We start from the raw sequence: 16156 nt of genomic DNA on the forward strand, positions 1-16156 counted from the left end.
CCACTTGAGAGGCTCAAAGAGGGGGTGATCCGGACTGCTGTTGGCGTTTAACGCCAGTTTGGACGTTAAACGCCCCATAGGGGTTGATGGCGTGATGGCTGAGGTCCCCTGCTAGCACTAAACTCTAATTTGGGAATTTAGCGCCCTGGGGGGGTGCTAACAACTTTCTTCCTTTTTGCTTCAAACTTCGCCAAATTGTTCCGAATTTCACCTGAAATCATAAAAACACCAAAATAACTTAAATTAGAATCCAAAAAGAATTTTTGCACTAAAATCAAGTAAAACTAAATAAAATCTAAATAAAAACAACTAGAAAATGATAGGAAAAAGGGTATAAGATGCTCACGCATCATAACACCAAACTTAAATTGTTACTTGTGCTCAAGCAACCAAAACAATATAGGACCAAGAAGAGAAAATGTATGAACCTTGAGTTGTCATTTAAGCTCAGGTCTAGTTACTGAATGGGGCAAAAGACACTCTAATTCTAAATAGCTTTGGCATCTCACTATCCTTTGAAGCTCAGAATTATTGGTATCCTTTAGAACTAAAACTCGGATGATATTATAGATTTTCTTCTTTAGGCTCCAATTGATTCTTGAACACAACTTTTGTTTTTCCTTGGTGCTTTGCACCTTGGGCCTAGCTATGACTCTAAGTGTTTTGTCTTCCAGCACTTAATTGAGGAACTCCTTGGGTTCAAATTTCTCTTTCTTTTTCTCCCAGAAAGTGGTGCTCAGAGCCTTAGGCATATTCTGTCACAGCAATGGGTTATGATTTTAAGTGTTCAGTCTCAAAGGTTACTTGACACTTTCACACCACAAGCATATGATTAGGGAAAACCACTCTTTTGAGCTTTAGATCAGTTTTGACCCTCCTAACTATTGATGCTCAAAGCCTTGGACCTTTTTTTATTTCTTTTTCTTTATTATTTTCTTTTCATTTTGCTATTTGTTTTGCTTCAAGAATCAATCTGTTTCTTATTTCAGAGACTCAATAATACTTCTCTAAGTTCCTGTTCCTCAAGAACCAAAATACTCAACTCCAATATCAAATATGCACAGTTAATTCATACATTCAGAATAGAGATATTACCACCACATCAAAGTAACTAGAATACGTAATATATACTCAAAATCTCATGCATTATACTACTTTTTCTTTTGATTTTTTGTTTAACCTCAGCAAGTGATACATAAGACATATTTTTAAAATAAACATAAAGTACTAAAACAAATGCTAACTAGAAAGTAAGGAAATCCTACTAGTGATCATGCAAACTTAGAAAAGAAAACAGAAAATAGAATGAATAACTAAAAAACAGACATAAGATAAAAGAAGGGAGAATGAAACTCAACCACCTCAGTGATGGTGGCTACTGCTTCTTCCGGGAAATCCTCTGAAGTGTTTAAGCTCCTCTATGTCATGCCCCTACCTCCTTTGTTCCTCCATCATCTGATGGAGGAGTGTAGCGTGACACTGATGCTCTATCCTCAGCTAATCAACAGATGATGTCAGCTCCCCTATAGATGTAGTCAACTAATCTCAATAATCACGGGGAGGGACGTAAACTCCCTGAGGCATCTCTGGAAGATCCTATGGAGGCGGTGGAATTGGCTCCTACTACGGTCCCTGTCTGAACGATTTAGCGTGCTCCATACCCTTTCTTTGTGATTAGCCTCTCAACTCCAATCAGGGTATCTCCATCAATGCGACCTCCAGCTGCTGCACATAGGTGGTAGATGAGATGAGAAAAAGCCAGTCTCGTAGTGGTGGAGGGCTTGTCCGCTATCCTGTAAAACTCCTGAGGGATCACCTCGTGCACCTCCACCTCATTGCCGAGTATAATACAGTGAATCATCACTGTTCTCTCGACTGTAACCTCAGAACTGTTACTCATAGGGACGATGGAGCGTTCGATGAACTCCAACCATCATCTAGCAACTGGCTTAAGGTCATGTCTACCCATCTGATATGGCTTGCCTTTGGAATCCCTCCTCTACTGAGCTCCAGGAAGGCAGATGTCTTCAAGGACTTGATCTAACTACTGGTCAATATTGACCCTCTGAGTGTATGAATGAGGGTCCTCTCCGAATTGTGGTAACTGTAGCGCCACCCTCACAATCTCCAGGTTGAAATCCATGATATGCCCTTTGACCATAGTGCGCCAATTCTTCGATTCTGGGTTCACGCCTGTAACATGCTTGTATGTCACCCAAGCATTAGCATAAAACTTTTGCACTATTAATACTCCAACTTTAGTCACGGTGTTGACTAGAACTTCCCAACCCCATCTCAGAATCTAGTATAGGATCTTCAAGTACGCCTCCGGCTTCAGATCGAAGCGGACCTCAGGAATCACCTTCTTCTTGTGCACGACCTCATAAAAATGCCCCTCATGTGTCTTAGAGGAGAACCAAGTGAAGTCCCATGGGTTGGAGGTGGGCGCCTTTTCTTTTCTCTTCCTTGAGGAGGATTCTCCGGTCTTGGGTGCCATGGAAATAGTAAAAAATGAAGGACCAAAGTAGAGCGCCCAAAACCAAACTTAAAAGTTTTGCTTATCTCTGAGAAAAATAAAGATAGAAAATAAAAAAAGGAAAAGAAAAATGGATAGGAGGAGAGGAGGTGAAGGCTTCGGCCTTGGCTAAGGGAAAGGGGAAATAAAAAGAAGGGAGTGTGTATGGTGAAGAGGAAGGAAGTAAGGAGATAGTAGTGTGAGGTGTGGTGAAAGTGAATGAAGAGAGGGGTATTTATAGGTGGGAGTGCATTGTGATTTGGTCATGGGTGAAGGGTGGGGGAAAAGTTGAATTTGAATTTGGGTTGTTGGGAAGAGAGATGGATGGGATAGATGAGAGGGGATTGGGTGGAGTGGGAGGTGGGTTGAGAGAATCAAGGGAAGATGGGTGTTGGGATGGATGAATGTGGATGGAAAAGTGGGTGAAAGAGGAGAAAGAATGGATAAAGTTTGAATGTGTTAAAAGTGTTTGGGAGTAGGTTGTAACTAAGGGCTAAAGCCACGCCTCCATTCTCGAAACTCCCCCCTGGGCGTTAAACGCTGGTTCTGGCATTTAACTCCAGATGGGGGACACATTTTTTTTGCTCCCCTCATGGTGCTATATGCCAGAACTGGTGTTTAGCGCCCCCAGCATGTCTCCTCCAGGATGTGCTATTTTTCCGCCTAAGTTTTCCTGTTCCTGTTCTAAGTGCTGTACATGATCACAAATGTTAGAAAAACTAGAAAAACTATGAAAATAAATGAGAAATAAAATGAAAGAAAATCAAACTAAAGTAAGACTGAAATAAAGTAAAATAAACTAAAGGATACCTATGGTTGGGTTGCCTCCCAACAAGCGCTTCTTTACCATCATTAGTTTGACGGGCATCTCCTCTAAGGAGGAGGATCATAGGGGCTCAGATCTTCACCCCTCATTGTGAACTTCTTTCCTGTGCTTTCATAAATTAGCTCAACATGTTCTAGAGACAGGATTATATTCACAGTGTGTGGTATGACTAGACTTCTTGTGAAGACTACTCTCATGCCAGGTGAGAAGTCTTCAGTAGGAATTTTCTTATTCCTCCAGCCTTTGGGTACTTTCTTCTTGGTGCCTCCTCCATCTTTGGTTGGTGGTGAATGCCCAACACCAAACTTAGGTTTGATGTCCGGGGGAACTGTATGGCTTTCAACCAAGTAGGAGGGCTTAAGCACTTAACTATGCATGCTAGTACTTCCTTTGTCAGAGAGTGGTTGAGGTTTAAAAATCTTGAACAACAAATAGTCCTCATGCATCCTTAGGCATAACTCTCCTCTTTCTACATTAATCAGGACTCTTCTAGTAGCTAGGAACAGCCTTTGTAGGATGACGGAGTTATCGGTATCTTCTTACGTATCAAGTATCACAAGTCTAAAGGGAGGTAAAGGTCTTCAACCTTTACTAGGACATTCTCCACCAATCCGTATGCCTGCTTTCGGGCCTTGTCGGCCATTTCTAGTGCAATTCTTGTGGCATGTGCCCCTTGAATCCCCAGCTTCTTCATCACAGAGAGAGGCATCAGATTTATGCTTGAACCAAGGTCACACAGTGCCTTCTCAAATGTGATGGTTCCTATAGTACAGGGAATTAGGAAACTTCCGGGATCATGCATATTCTTGGGTAGCCTTTTCTGGACTAGTGCACTACACTCCTTGGTCAATATCACAGTTTTATCTCCCCTTAAGACCTTCTTTTCAGAGAATGCACTTTTCAAACAGGCCATATAGGGAGGCATCTTCTCCAACACCTTAGCAAAAGGAATATTGATGTGTAGCTTTTTAAAGATTTCCAAGAATTGAGTGAATTTCCCATCCTTGGTCTCCTCTTGCAGTTTCTGAGGGTGTTGTACTTTAGGCTCTTGTGCCACCAATAGGGCGTGCATCAATGCTTTTCTAGCTTCTTCTTGAGCCTTTTCTTCCTTTCATTCCTCAGCAGCATGCATCTCTGTATGCTCAGCCTCCTTGCCCATGGTGAGGGCCTTGCACTCTTCCTTTGGATTCACCTCTGTGTTGCTTGGAAAAGTGTTGGAAGGTCTCTCAGGTACCCTCTTGCTCAACTGACCCACTTGTACCTCCAAGTTCCGAATTCAAGCTCTTATCTCTTGCATAAAGTTGTGAGCGGTCTTGGAAAGTTCAGAGACTATTGTGGCTAAGTCAGAATTGTCTTGTCTCTAAGAGGGTCATTGCTGCTGTTGAGAGGGCTGGAACGTATGGGTGTTAAACCTGTTCTGATTGGATCTGCCCTGGTTGTTAAAGTTTTGTTGGGACCTCTATGGTTGCTCCCTCCACTCAAAGTTAGGGTGATTCCTCTATCTTTGATTAAAGTATTGGTATAGGGATCATTATTGGGATTTCTAGAGGAATTTCCCATGTAATTTACTTGCTAAGTGGTGGGTTGAGCATAGCCACAAGCGTCCTCTTGGGTGAAGCTCCCAGTCATGTCATAGGATGCATCTTGAGTGTTGACAGTTGAAACTTGCATCCCAATCAAGTGTTGAGAGATCATGCTAATCTGTTGGGATATGATCTTGTTCTGAGCCAATATGGCACCCAGTGTGTCCACCTCCAAGACTCCTTTCTTCTGCATTGTCCCAGTATTCACAGGGTTCTTCTCAGAAGTGTATAGATATTGGTTATTAGCAACCATCTCTATAAGCTTATTAGCCTCTTCAGACGTCGTCTTCATATGCAAAGAACCACAAGTAGAGTTGTCCAGTGATATCTTGGCCATCTCAGAGAGGCCATCATAAAAGATATGCAGCCTGGTCTACTCTGGAAAGATATCAGGGGGACACTTCTTGATCATCAGCTTAAATCTCTCCCAGGCCTCATAAAGGGATTCTCCATCTTTCTATCTGAAGGTTTGGACATCCACCCTAAGCTTAGTCAGCTTCTGAGATGGAAAAAATTTGGTCAGAAATCCAGTGACCACCTTGTTCCATGTGTCCAGGCTCTCCTTGGGTTGAGAGTCAAGCCATTGTTTTGCTCTATCTCTAACAGTAAATGGGAAGAGCATGAGCTTGTAAACTTCAAAATTCACTCCATTCATCTTTACAGTATCACAGATCTGCAGAAAATTAGAGATAAATAAATTGGGGTCCTCCTGTGAGAGTCCGTAAAACTGGCAGTTTTATTGCACTAGAGTGATCAACTGTGGCTTCAGCTCAAAATTATTGGCACCAATGGCAGGTACTGAAATACTGCACCCATAAAAGTCAGTAGTGGGGGAAGTGTAAGAGCTCAGAGTCCTCCTTGCATGCTCATTAGCATTCGGATTTTCTCCATTAGGATCCATAATGAGCTCTTTAGCTTCCTTCTCAAAAATCTCCTTGAGGTCCTCTTCGGCTTTGTAAGTCCTAGCTTGTTGCAAATGCCGCCTTAAGGTCCTCTCAGGTTCAAAATCAAACTCAAGAAGGGGTTCCTTGTCCCTGTATCTGCTCATAAACAAACAAGAGACAAAGAAAAGTGGGAGTCTCTATGTCAGAGTATAGAGAACTCCCAGTGAGATATTCATGTAAAAAAAATAAAATAAAGTAAGTAATTAAACTAAAAAATTTTTGAAAATAAAAGTAAAAGAGTAACTTATAAATTTCGAAAATTAAAAAGCAAAAGACTCTAAAAATTTAGAAATTGAAAAGAAGGTAAAAACACTAATGGGACACCAAACTTAAAATAAAAAATTAAAAGAAAATAAATAGGGCAAAATTCAAAAATAAAGAAAATTAAATAAAATAAGAAATCAAAAATTAAAAAGAAAAAGTAAATAAACAAAACTAATAAAAATACCTAATCTAAGTAATATGGCAACTAGTAGTTGTCAATCACAAACAATCCCCAGCAACGGCACCACAAAACTTGGTGCAGCAATTCGAAATTCCCAACAGCTTAACCGGCAAGTGCACCAGGTCATCCAAGTAATACCTCAGGTGAGTGAGGGTCGATCCCATGAGGATTGTCGGACTGAGCAAGCAATGGTTGTCAAGTTGGACTTAGTTAGGGGAAACAAAAGGGGTTTGGTGAGTTGTGATTCGCATAAACAATAAACAAGTAAATAAAGAAAGCAAATAAGAGTTTGGTGTAAAACAGTATGAGATAACAATCAAGGCTTCGGAGATGTTTATCTTTCCGGAGTAAAATTTCTTACAAACTATTTTAACAATGCATAATTCATTCTATGGAAAACTATAAATGTCTAAACCATAATCTCTTAGTGATTTAGCCTCCTCTAACATTCATTAACCGTCACTCTTGTGGTCACTTAATTCTGATTAGAAGGTTAAGTTCAGAAAACTAGTTTAACGCCACAAAAACCCTAATTGCCCAAAGCTAACAGGACTTTATGTCACATATCCTAATCAGTTCATGTAATTAGCAATTCAGGAGGAATTTGTTTTCAAGCGAGATAAATCTCCCGAGAATCACAAGAACTCAAGTAGAAAAGGGTCACACTCTCGTTCCACCCAATTCATAAGATTAAGAATGAAAACAATCCTTAGAATTGAATTAAAACTTTAATTAAAATAGAAAAGCAATAGTTCTAATCCATAAAAATAAGCAGAGCCCCTAACCGTAACCAAGAGGTTTAGTTGCTCATGACTTACAGAGAAACTAGGGTTCTGAAAACGTGCAAAAGGAAGAAGAGCCGGATCCTAAGTGATCTTTTTCCTTTTATATCAACCTAATTTGATATGAAAATAAAACAAAATAATAAATCCTAAGACTAAAAGATATTGTTTGTAAATAAAAAATTACAAAAAAAATAAAAAATTAATAAGTGCTAAATCTACTTGAGCGGCCCAAAGAGGGGGTGATCCGGACTGCTGTTGGCGTTTAACGCCAGTTTGGATGTTAAACGCCCCATAGAGGTTGATGGCATATTGGCTAAGGTCCCCTTCTGGCGCTAAATGCCAGCTTGAACGTTTAGCGCCCAGGGGGGGTGCTAACAGCTTTCTTCCTTTTTGCTCCAAACTCCGCCAAATTGCTCCGAATTTCACCTAAAATCGTAAAAACACTAAAACAACTCAAAGTAGCATCCAACAAGGATTTTTGCACTAAAATCAAGTAAAACTAAATAAAATCTAAATAAAATTAACTAGAAAATGATAGAAAAATGGCTATAAGATGCTCATGCATCAGCGGCTTAACTTTAGCCAAAGAGGTTGGAGTGACAAAGCTCGAGGTCAACAACGACTCTCAGGTCATGACCTCGCAAGTGAACAGGGCCTACCAAGCCAGGGACCCATTGTTGTAAAAGTATTTGGTGAAATTAAAGCAATTGTGTAAGGATTTGATTGAGGTAGTGGTCCAGCATGTTACAAGGGAGAGAAATGTCAGAGCAGACCTTTTGTCAAAACTAGCGAGCACCAACTTTGAAGTGGGAAACCGATCTCCTATCCAGGGCTTGGCAAAGGAGCCATCGGTGACCCTCTGTCTGACCCAAGTTCCGAACCTCCCTCTTGGATCAGCCCGATCCAATGTTTCCTCGAAGAAGGAATGCTCCCTGGAAATGAAAAGGATCTTAAAGCAATAAGAAGAGAGGCGGCAAAGTATGCAGTAATATAGGGACAACTGTACAAGAGAGGACTTAATCAACCCCTGCTGATATGCTTACACCCCGACCGAATGGACTACGTCCTAAGCGAAGTCTATGAAGGATGTTGCGGCCATCACGTTAGGGAAAAGCCTTGCCCCAGAAGCTCATTAGAGCTGGATACTATTGGCCTTCTATGATGACGGACGCTTGGGAGTTCGTGAAAAAGTGCAGGAAGTGCCAAGAAAACGCAAATTTCCACAAGGCACTGGCAGAAGAGCTAAATTTCATGCTGGCCTCCCGGCCTTTCTCCCAGTGGGGAGTCGACCTCTTGGGCCCATTCCCGGTGGCCCCATGGCAAGTCAAGTACCTCATTGTAGCTATTGATGCGTGAGCATCTTGTCTATCTTTTCCTAGTGAATTTGCATCTAAATTGTTGAGTTTAATTTAGAATTAATTATATTTTAGCCACTGTGGATGCTATTTTGAGTTTTGTGCAATTTATTTATTTTAGGTAGCATTCGGAGGGATTTGATGAAGTTTCTGCAGAGAAAAAGAAGAAACCAAAGATATGACCAGCGAAGACCGACGCAGACGCATGGCTCACGCGACTGCGCGGAATGGAGAAATCGCAATGAATGCAATCGCGTGCCTGACGCGAACGCGTGGACTGGAATATGCACAAATGACGCGAACGCGTGGACGATGCGAACGCGTCACATGCGTGATCTGCAATAATTCAAAAAATGCTGGTTACGAAATTTGGGCTATTTTGACCCACTTTCCAGCCCAGAAAACACATATTAGAAGCTGCAGAATGGACAAATCAAGTGGTCCCCAACCATCAACTGAAGATCTGTTAATTAATTTGAATTTCAATTCAAATCTTATCTTTTAGGAAAAGATATTATTTTTAATTTTTGATTTTAAACCTATTAGGATTAGTAATAAATAGAAACTCTGTACATTTAGACAGGGACGAGATTGTTACCAGAACCCTTATTTTTCTTCTCTGAACCCTGAGCAACTAATCCTTCATTGTTAAGGTTAGGAGCTCTGTCTATTTGTATGGATTTATTCGTTTGATCTTTCTAATTTAATTCATGTCTTGATTTATATTTCAATAATTATTTTCGCTCTTTATTTTATGAATTTGGGTGGAACGGAAGTATGACCCATGTTCTAATTGAGTTCTTGTAAAACTTGGAAAAGCTCTTTACTTGAACAACAGCTTGAAAACATATTATACTGAATTTCTAATTGTTTGTATTTAACGGGATACGTGACATATAATCCCTTTATTTTTGGATAATTAGAATTCTTTTGACATATAAACTAGAAATTGATCATCACCCTCTAATTGGAATTAATTGACCAAGGAATTGGCAATTAATGAATTTTAGAGGAGACTAGGAAGGTCTAAGAAATTAGGGCCTAGTCACATATAGTTTGCCATGAAATTATATCTTGCATAATTAAATTAGTTAGTGATAAAAATAAATCTGGAAAATAGATAAATCTGAAACCTTAACTGCTTTCTCAACATTTTATTCCCAACTCATTTAATCGTCTATCATTTTGATATTCTAAGTTCGAACTTAAACCTTTTGAACATCTCAAAACCAATTTTTGCTTGCCTAACTAAGCCGATCAATCAATCATTGTTGCTTGATCCATCAATCCTCGTGGGATCGACCCTTACTCACGTAAGGTATTACTTGGTACGACCCAGTGCACTTGCCGGTAAGTAGTGTGGGTTGTAAAAAAATCACACCAAGTTTTTGGCGCCGTTGCCGGGGATTGATAGTGATTAACAACTATTAGTTGTTTGATTGCTTAGATTAGGCGTTTTAGTTTTAATTTTTATTTAAATATTGTTTTATTATTTTTCCAAAAAAAAACTCTTTTTTTACGTTAATATTTTTTTCTTTTTACACTTCTTTCTTTTTTCTTTCGTTCCCCCTCCCCTGTCACGTTTTCCTTCTTTCTTTTCTTTTTTTCCTTTTATTAAATAAAATAAAAAATAAAATAAAATAAAATTTCAAAAGAATTTTTTAATAAATAAATAACACCAATATTTTACTTAATTTCTGAAATTAAGTTTGGTGTTACCTATTTATTACTTTTTTTCTATTTATTTATTTATTTTATTTAGTATTTTTTTTATTTATCTCTTTACACAGGTTACCTCACTGGGAATTCTCTGCACTCTGACGTAGAGATTCCCATTCTTTCTTGTTTTCTGTTTGTTTATGCACAGGAACAGAGACAAAGAACATCTCTTAGACTTTGATCCTGAACCTGAAAGAACTTTCAGGTGACTTTTACAACAGACAAAATTGTACAAGGCTGCAAAATCCACTATGAATGCTAACAATGCTGATAATCCCAATGCGGCAAACCCGAATGGAAATGAGCAACAAAGGAGAGTGCTTGGCTCCTACTCTTCTCCTACCGCAGATCTTTATGGAACAAGCATCGTGGTGCCTCCTATTACTGCGAACAACTTTGAGTTGAAGCCTCAACTGGTCACCCTGGTGCAACAGAACTGCCAGTATCATGGTCTTCCCCATGAAGACCCAAATCAATTCATTCCAATTTTTTTGTAGATTTGTGATACTGTGAAGACAAACGGAGTGAACCCAGATGTGTACAAACTAATGCTCTTCCCGTTTGCTCTGAGGGATGGAGCAAAACTATGGATAGATTCTCAACCCAAGGACAGTTTGGATACTTGGAACAAGGTGGTTACTGAGTTTCTCACAAAATTATTCCCACCAAAGAAGCTGACTAAGCTTAGGATGGAGGTACAGACCTTCAGATAGAAGGATGGTGAGACTCTGTATGAAGCTTGGAAGAGATACAAGCTACTGACTAGGCAATGCCCTCCAGACATGTTCTCCAAATGGACACAAATAGACATATTTTATGAAGGCTTAGGTGATATGTCCAAAATGTGCTTAGATAATTCTACAGGAGGTTCATTGAACAAGAAGAAGACACTGGAGGAGACTATTGAGCTTATTGAATTGGTTGCTAGCAACCAATATTTATACTTCTCTAACAGAAATCCTGTGAACTTTGAAACCCCTCAAAAGAGAGGCATGTTGGAAGTAGATGCTATTAATGCTCTTCTTGCTCAGAACAAGCTGATGTCTCAGCAAATAAATCTACTTACTCAACAGATGGGTGGCATGCAAGTCTCAGCTATCAACACCCAAAATCCACCACAGGAAGTCTCCTATGACATGGCAGGTAATTTTGTGCAAAATGATAATTATGATTGTGCTTAACCTTCTTTTGAACAGGTGAATTACATGGGGAGTGGTCCTAGGAATCCCAACAATGACCCATATTCTAAGACATACAACCCGGGATGGAGGAATCACCCAAATGTTGGATGGAGGGATCAACCTCAGAGACCTCAGAACTTCAACAATAATTATCAGGGCGGTTTCCAACAGAACAATGATTTGGAAGCAATATTGACAGGTTTTAGACGAGAAACCAGAGCATCCATCAAGAACCTGGAGATTCAAATAGGTCAAATAGCCACCAGAGTTAATGAAATTGATCAGAGGACCACTAATAGCCTTCCTAGTAACACAATTCCAAATCCAAGAGAAGAATGCAAGGCTATCACTGTGATAAGTGGACAAGTGGCAAGTACAGAAGCACAAGTTATGTAGGAGACCAAAGCCTCTATTAAAAATTTAGAGGTGCTAGTAGACCAATTGAGCAAGCAAATACTTGAGAGGTCTGCAAGTGCATTTCAAGGTGACACAGTGGTGAACCCAGGAGAAGATTGCAAGGTTATTCAATTGAGAAGTGGTAAAGTAGCTGATTCTGAGACCTAGGCCAATGAAGAGCCAGTTGAAAAGGATGTTCCAGAGGAGAAGAAAGAAGAAGTAGAGCACACCCCTCCAAAGTGTGCAGACAACCCATTCCCAGACTCTCTTGACACTTATCCTACACTGGAAAAGGCTCTTGAGTACAAGCCTAAGATGCCATATCCTCAGAGACTTCAAAAGGAGACCAAGAACAAGCAGTTTTCAAAGTTCTTGGAAATCTTCAGAAAGTTACAAATCAATATTCCTTTTGCTGAGGTTTTGGAGCAAATGCATATCTATGCCAAATTCATGAAGGAGCTGTTGTCAAAGAAAAAGCGTTTAAAGGGAGATGAGACAGTAGTCCTGACTAAGGAATATAGTACTGTCATTCAGAATAACTTACCAAGGAAGATGCCAGATCCAGGGAGCTTTCAAATTCCATGCACCATTGGGAGCACAACCTTTGAGAAAGTCCTATGTGATCTAGGGGCAAGCATAAATCTAATGCCCTTATTTGTGATGAAGAAGCTGTAAATCCAAGAGGCACAAGCCACAAAGATAGCATTATAGATGGCAGATAAATCTATGAAGCCTGCATATGGATTAGTGGAGAATATCTTGGTCAAAGTGGATAAGTTCTTCCTCCCAGCAGACTTTGTGATTCTTGATACAGGAGAAGATGAGAATGCCTCTATAATTCTAGGAAGACCATTTCTAGCCACTGGAAGAGCGCTGATTGATGTAGAAGTGGGTGAATTAGTACTTAGAGTGCATAATGAGCAACTGGTCTTTCATGTCTTCAAAGATATACATCGAACCGGTGATGAAGAAATGTGCATGCAGGCTGAGCTTATTGATCCAAACCTTCAAAAACTGCCTGATGATACACAGCAGAATCTGTAGCTCAAACCTCCCTTGATAACAGTCAATAAAATTCCTCCTGACATCAAACCTAAGTTTGGTGTTGGGAATGCATCATCTACAGAGGAAGAGGTTCCCAAAAAGAAGAAAGTACCTAGAGGATGGAGAAACAAAAAGATCTCCACTGAAGGTTTCTCCCCAGGAATGAAGGTGGTGTTGACCAGCAATCCAGCATGGGTTTATACAGTAATCAGAATCCTCTCTCTGGAACATATTGAGCTGCATTATGGAGACACAGAAAAGAAGTTCAAAGTAAGGGGTGAAGAGCTAAGCCCCTATAATCCTCTTCCTTAGAGGAGCTGACCGTTAAGCTAGTGACGATAAAGAAGCGCTTGTCGGGAGGCAACCCGATAATTTCGTATCCTTCACTATTTTTCATAGTAGTTCTTCTTAGTTATTTTATTTTTATTGAGTTCTTACTAATTTTCTGATCATGCAGCTATGTTCTCCCAGGAACCGAACACCTCAAGCTATAAAAAAAAAGCCACGCGACGCGACCGCATCAGCGACGCATCCGCGTCGCAAGGAGAGGGGAGAAAAAATGAACAGAGAGTCACACTGGAGTGTGGCTGGAGGCGTGCCAGTGGCACAAATTGCCCCACGTGACCGTGTCGCCGACGCGTCCGCGTCATGTGGGAATATTAGCCTCCCACGCGACCGCGTAACCCACGCGGCTGCGTGCCCTGATTTTCGAGGTAAAAAGGGTGCACAACCAAATATTGTGCTGGAGTGGTGCTGGCTAGGTGCTAGACGCATAATCCCTATCACGTAAACACTTCGCCAACACGTCCGCGTCATTCCCTTCGGAAGCCACTCATGCGATCGCATTCGCCACGCGATCGCGCCACCCCAGATTTGGCAAATATTTAAATTCGAACAGAGAGTTGTGCAGGCGCGAGGCTACACTCGCGCCCAAAGCATAACATGGGTCACGCGACCACATGACCGACGCGACCGCGTCAACTAACTAAAACGCAATCACACGAACGCGTGCCCCATGCGTTCACGTCGCTTGCGCTACACTAGTTCGCCGCCCAGTTTTCTTTCTCTCTCTCTCCCCCAATCCTAACTCTCTCTTATTCTTTTATCCTTTAATTTTTCTTTCCTCATAATATTTATCTCTTTCTATTTTTCAGTTCTTATTTACTTGAGGACAAGTAAACCTTTAAGTTTGGTGTTGACTCTTCGCTTAAAGCTTTTCTGTTTATTCCTATGGCACCAAAAGGGAGGCAAATCATCTTCACGGAGGAGCACAACATGAAGAATAAAGCGACAGCTAGGATAACTAAGGTGGTTAAGTTCCTTTCATTTTTATTCCTCCCCTCTTTTTTCTATGTTATGTTCTGGCTTTCTGCTATTTTGCTTTGTTTGTTGCATGATCTTTTATTAGTTAGAATTTCTTTAATGTTGAAAAGATGTTTCATGTACCACTCACTGAACTTGAATCTAAAAAAGAAAAAAAAAGAAGTGATGTATTGCATAAGAAATTGAGTTTAATTCTAAAAATAGTCTTATTTACTTAAATGTGGTGGTATTTTCTGTGATTTTTGAATGCATGATATGAACAGTACATATTTGAATTTGAATCAAGGGATGTTGATGTATAAGGAACAGGAATTTAGAGAATTATTAAACCTTCTCTGAAATAAATAAAAATTTAATCCTTGAAGCAAAAGAAACAAAGAAAAAAAATTTATAAAATAAAAACAAGGTCCAAGGCTCTGAGTATCAATGACTAGAGAAGTCAGACATGATTAAAAGCTCAAAGAGTTGTTTCCCTATTCATATGCTTGTGGTGTGATTGTGTCAAATAATCCTTGAGACAGAACACTTAGAGTCAAGATCAATTACATTTAACAGAGTATGCCAAAGGCTTTGAGCACCACTGTCTGGGAGTAATTAAAAGAAAAATCAAAACTCAAAGAGAGTTCCCCAGTTAAGTCCTTGTGGTGTTTCTGTGTCAAGTAACTCTTGAGACAAAATATTTAAAGTCACGGCTAGGCTCAAAGTGCAAAGCACCAAAGAAAATAAATTAAAGTAAATTTTGCTATGTTCAAGGATTGAACTGAAATATAAAAGATCAAAGAATTCATAATATTATCCGGATTCTAATTCCAGATGGCAGTGACATCCTTCTGATTTAAAGGAGAGTGAGATGCCAAACCTATCCAGGATTACAGTTATAAACCCCACTATAAAAAGAGACATGAGCGTAATCAAACTCTCATTCTCATGCAAATTCACATCATAAGCTTATATTAGTTTTGGGTGCTTGAGGACAAGCAACAATTTAAGTTTGGTGTTGTGATGCGTGAGCATCTTGTCTATCTTTTTCTAGTGAATTTGCATCTAAATTGTTGAGTTTAATTTAGAATTAATTATATTTTAGCCACTATGGATGCTATTTTGAGTTTTGTGCAATTTTATTTATTTTAGATAGCATTCGAAGGGATTTGATGAAGTTTCTGCAGAGAAAAAGAAGAAACCAAAGAGATGACTAGCGAAAACCAACGCAGACGCATGGCTCACGCGACCGCGCGGAATGGAGAAATCGCAATGACGCGATCGCATGTCTGACGCAAATGCATGGACTGGAATATGCACAAATGACGCGAACGCGTGGACGACGCGGACACGTCACATGCGCGATCTGCAATAATTCAAAAAACGCTGGTTACGAATTTTGGGCTGTTTTGACCCACTTTCCAGCCCAAAAAACACAGATTAGAAGCTGCAGAATGGACAAATCAAGTGGTCCCCAACCATCAAATGAAGATCTGTTAATTAATTCGAATTTCAATTCAAATCTTATCTTTTAGGAAAAGATATTATTTTTAATTTTTGATTTTAAACCTATTAGGATTAGTAATAAATAGAAACTCTGTACATTTAGACAGGGACGAGATTGTTACCAGAACCCTTATTTTTCTTCTCTGAACCATGAGCAACTAATCCTTCATTGTTAAGGTTAGGAGCTCTGTCTATTTGTGTGGATTTATTCGTTAGATCTTTCTAATTTAATTCATGTCTTGATTTATACTTCAATAATTATTTTCGCTCTTTATTTTATGAATTTGGGTGGAACGGAAGTATGACCCATGTTCTAATTGAGTTCTTGTAAAACTTGGAAAAGCTCTTTACTTGAACAACAGCTTGAAAACATATTATACTGAATTTCTAATTGTTTGTATTTAACGGGATACGTGACATATAATCCCTTTATTTTTGGATAATTAGAATTCTTTTGACATATAAACTAGAAATTGATCATCACCCTCTAATTGGAATTAATTGACCAAGGAATTGGCAATTAATGAATTTTAGAGGAGACTAGGAAGGTCTAAG

The 16156-nt window shown here is 39.6% G+C and overlaps 1 non-coding gene across 1 annotated transcript; it reads left to right on the forward strand.

Annotated features, from left to right (window-relative positions):
* Positions 1-5307: 5307 nt before the first annotated feature.
* LOC112719195 (small nucleolar RNA R71) lies at positions 5308-5414 on the forward strand. Its single transcript, XR_003161506.1, has one exon. It is a non-coding gene; the product is annotated as a small nucleolar RNA R71 (small nucleolar RNA).
* The last annotated feature ends 10742 nt before the right edge of the window (positions 5415-16156 follow it).

The sequence above is a fragment of the Arachis hypogaea genome, chromosome 10, assembly GCF_003086295.3.
Source record: "Arachis hypogaea cultivar Tifrunner chromosome 10, arahy.Tifrunner.gnm2.J5K5, whole genome shotgun sequence".
Lineage (NCBI taxonomy): Eukaryota > Viridiplantae > Streptophyta > Magnoliopsida > Fabales > Fabaceae > Arachis > Arachis hypogaea.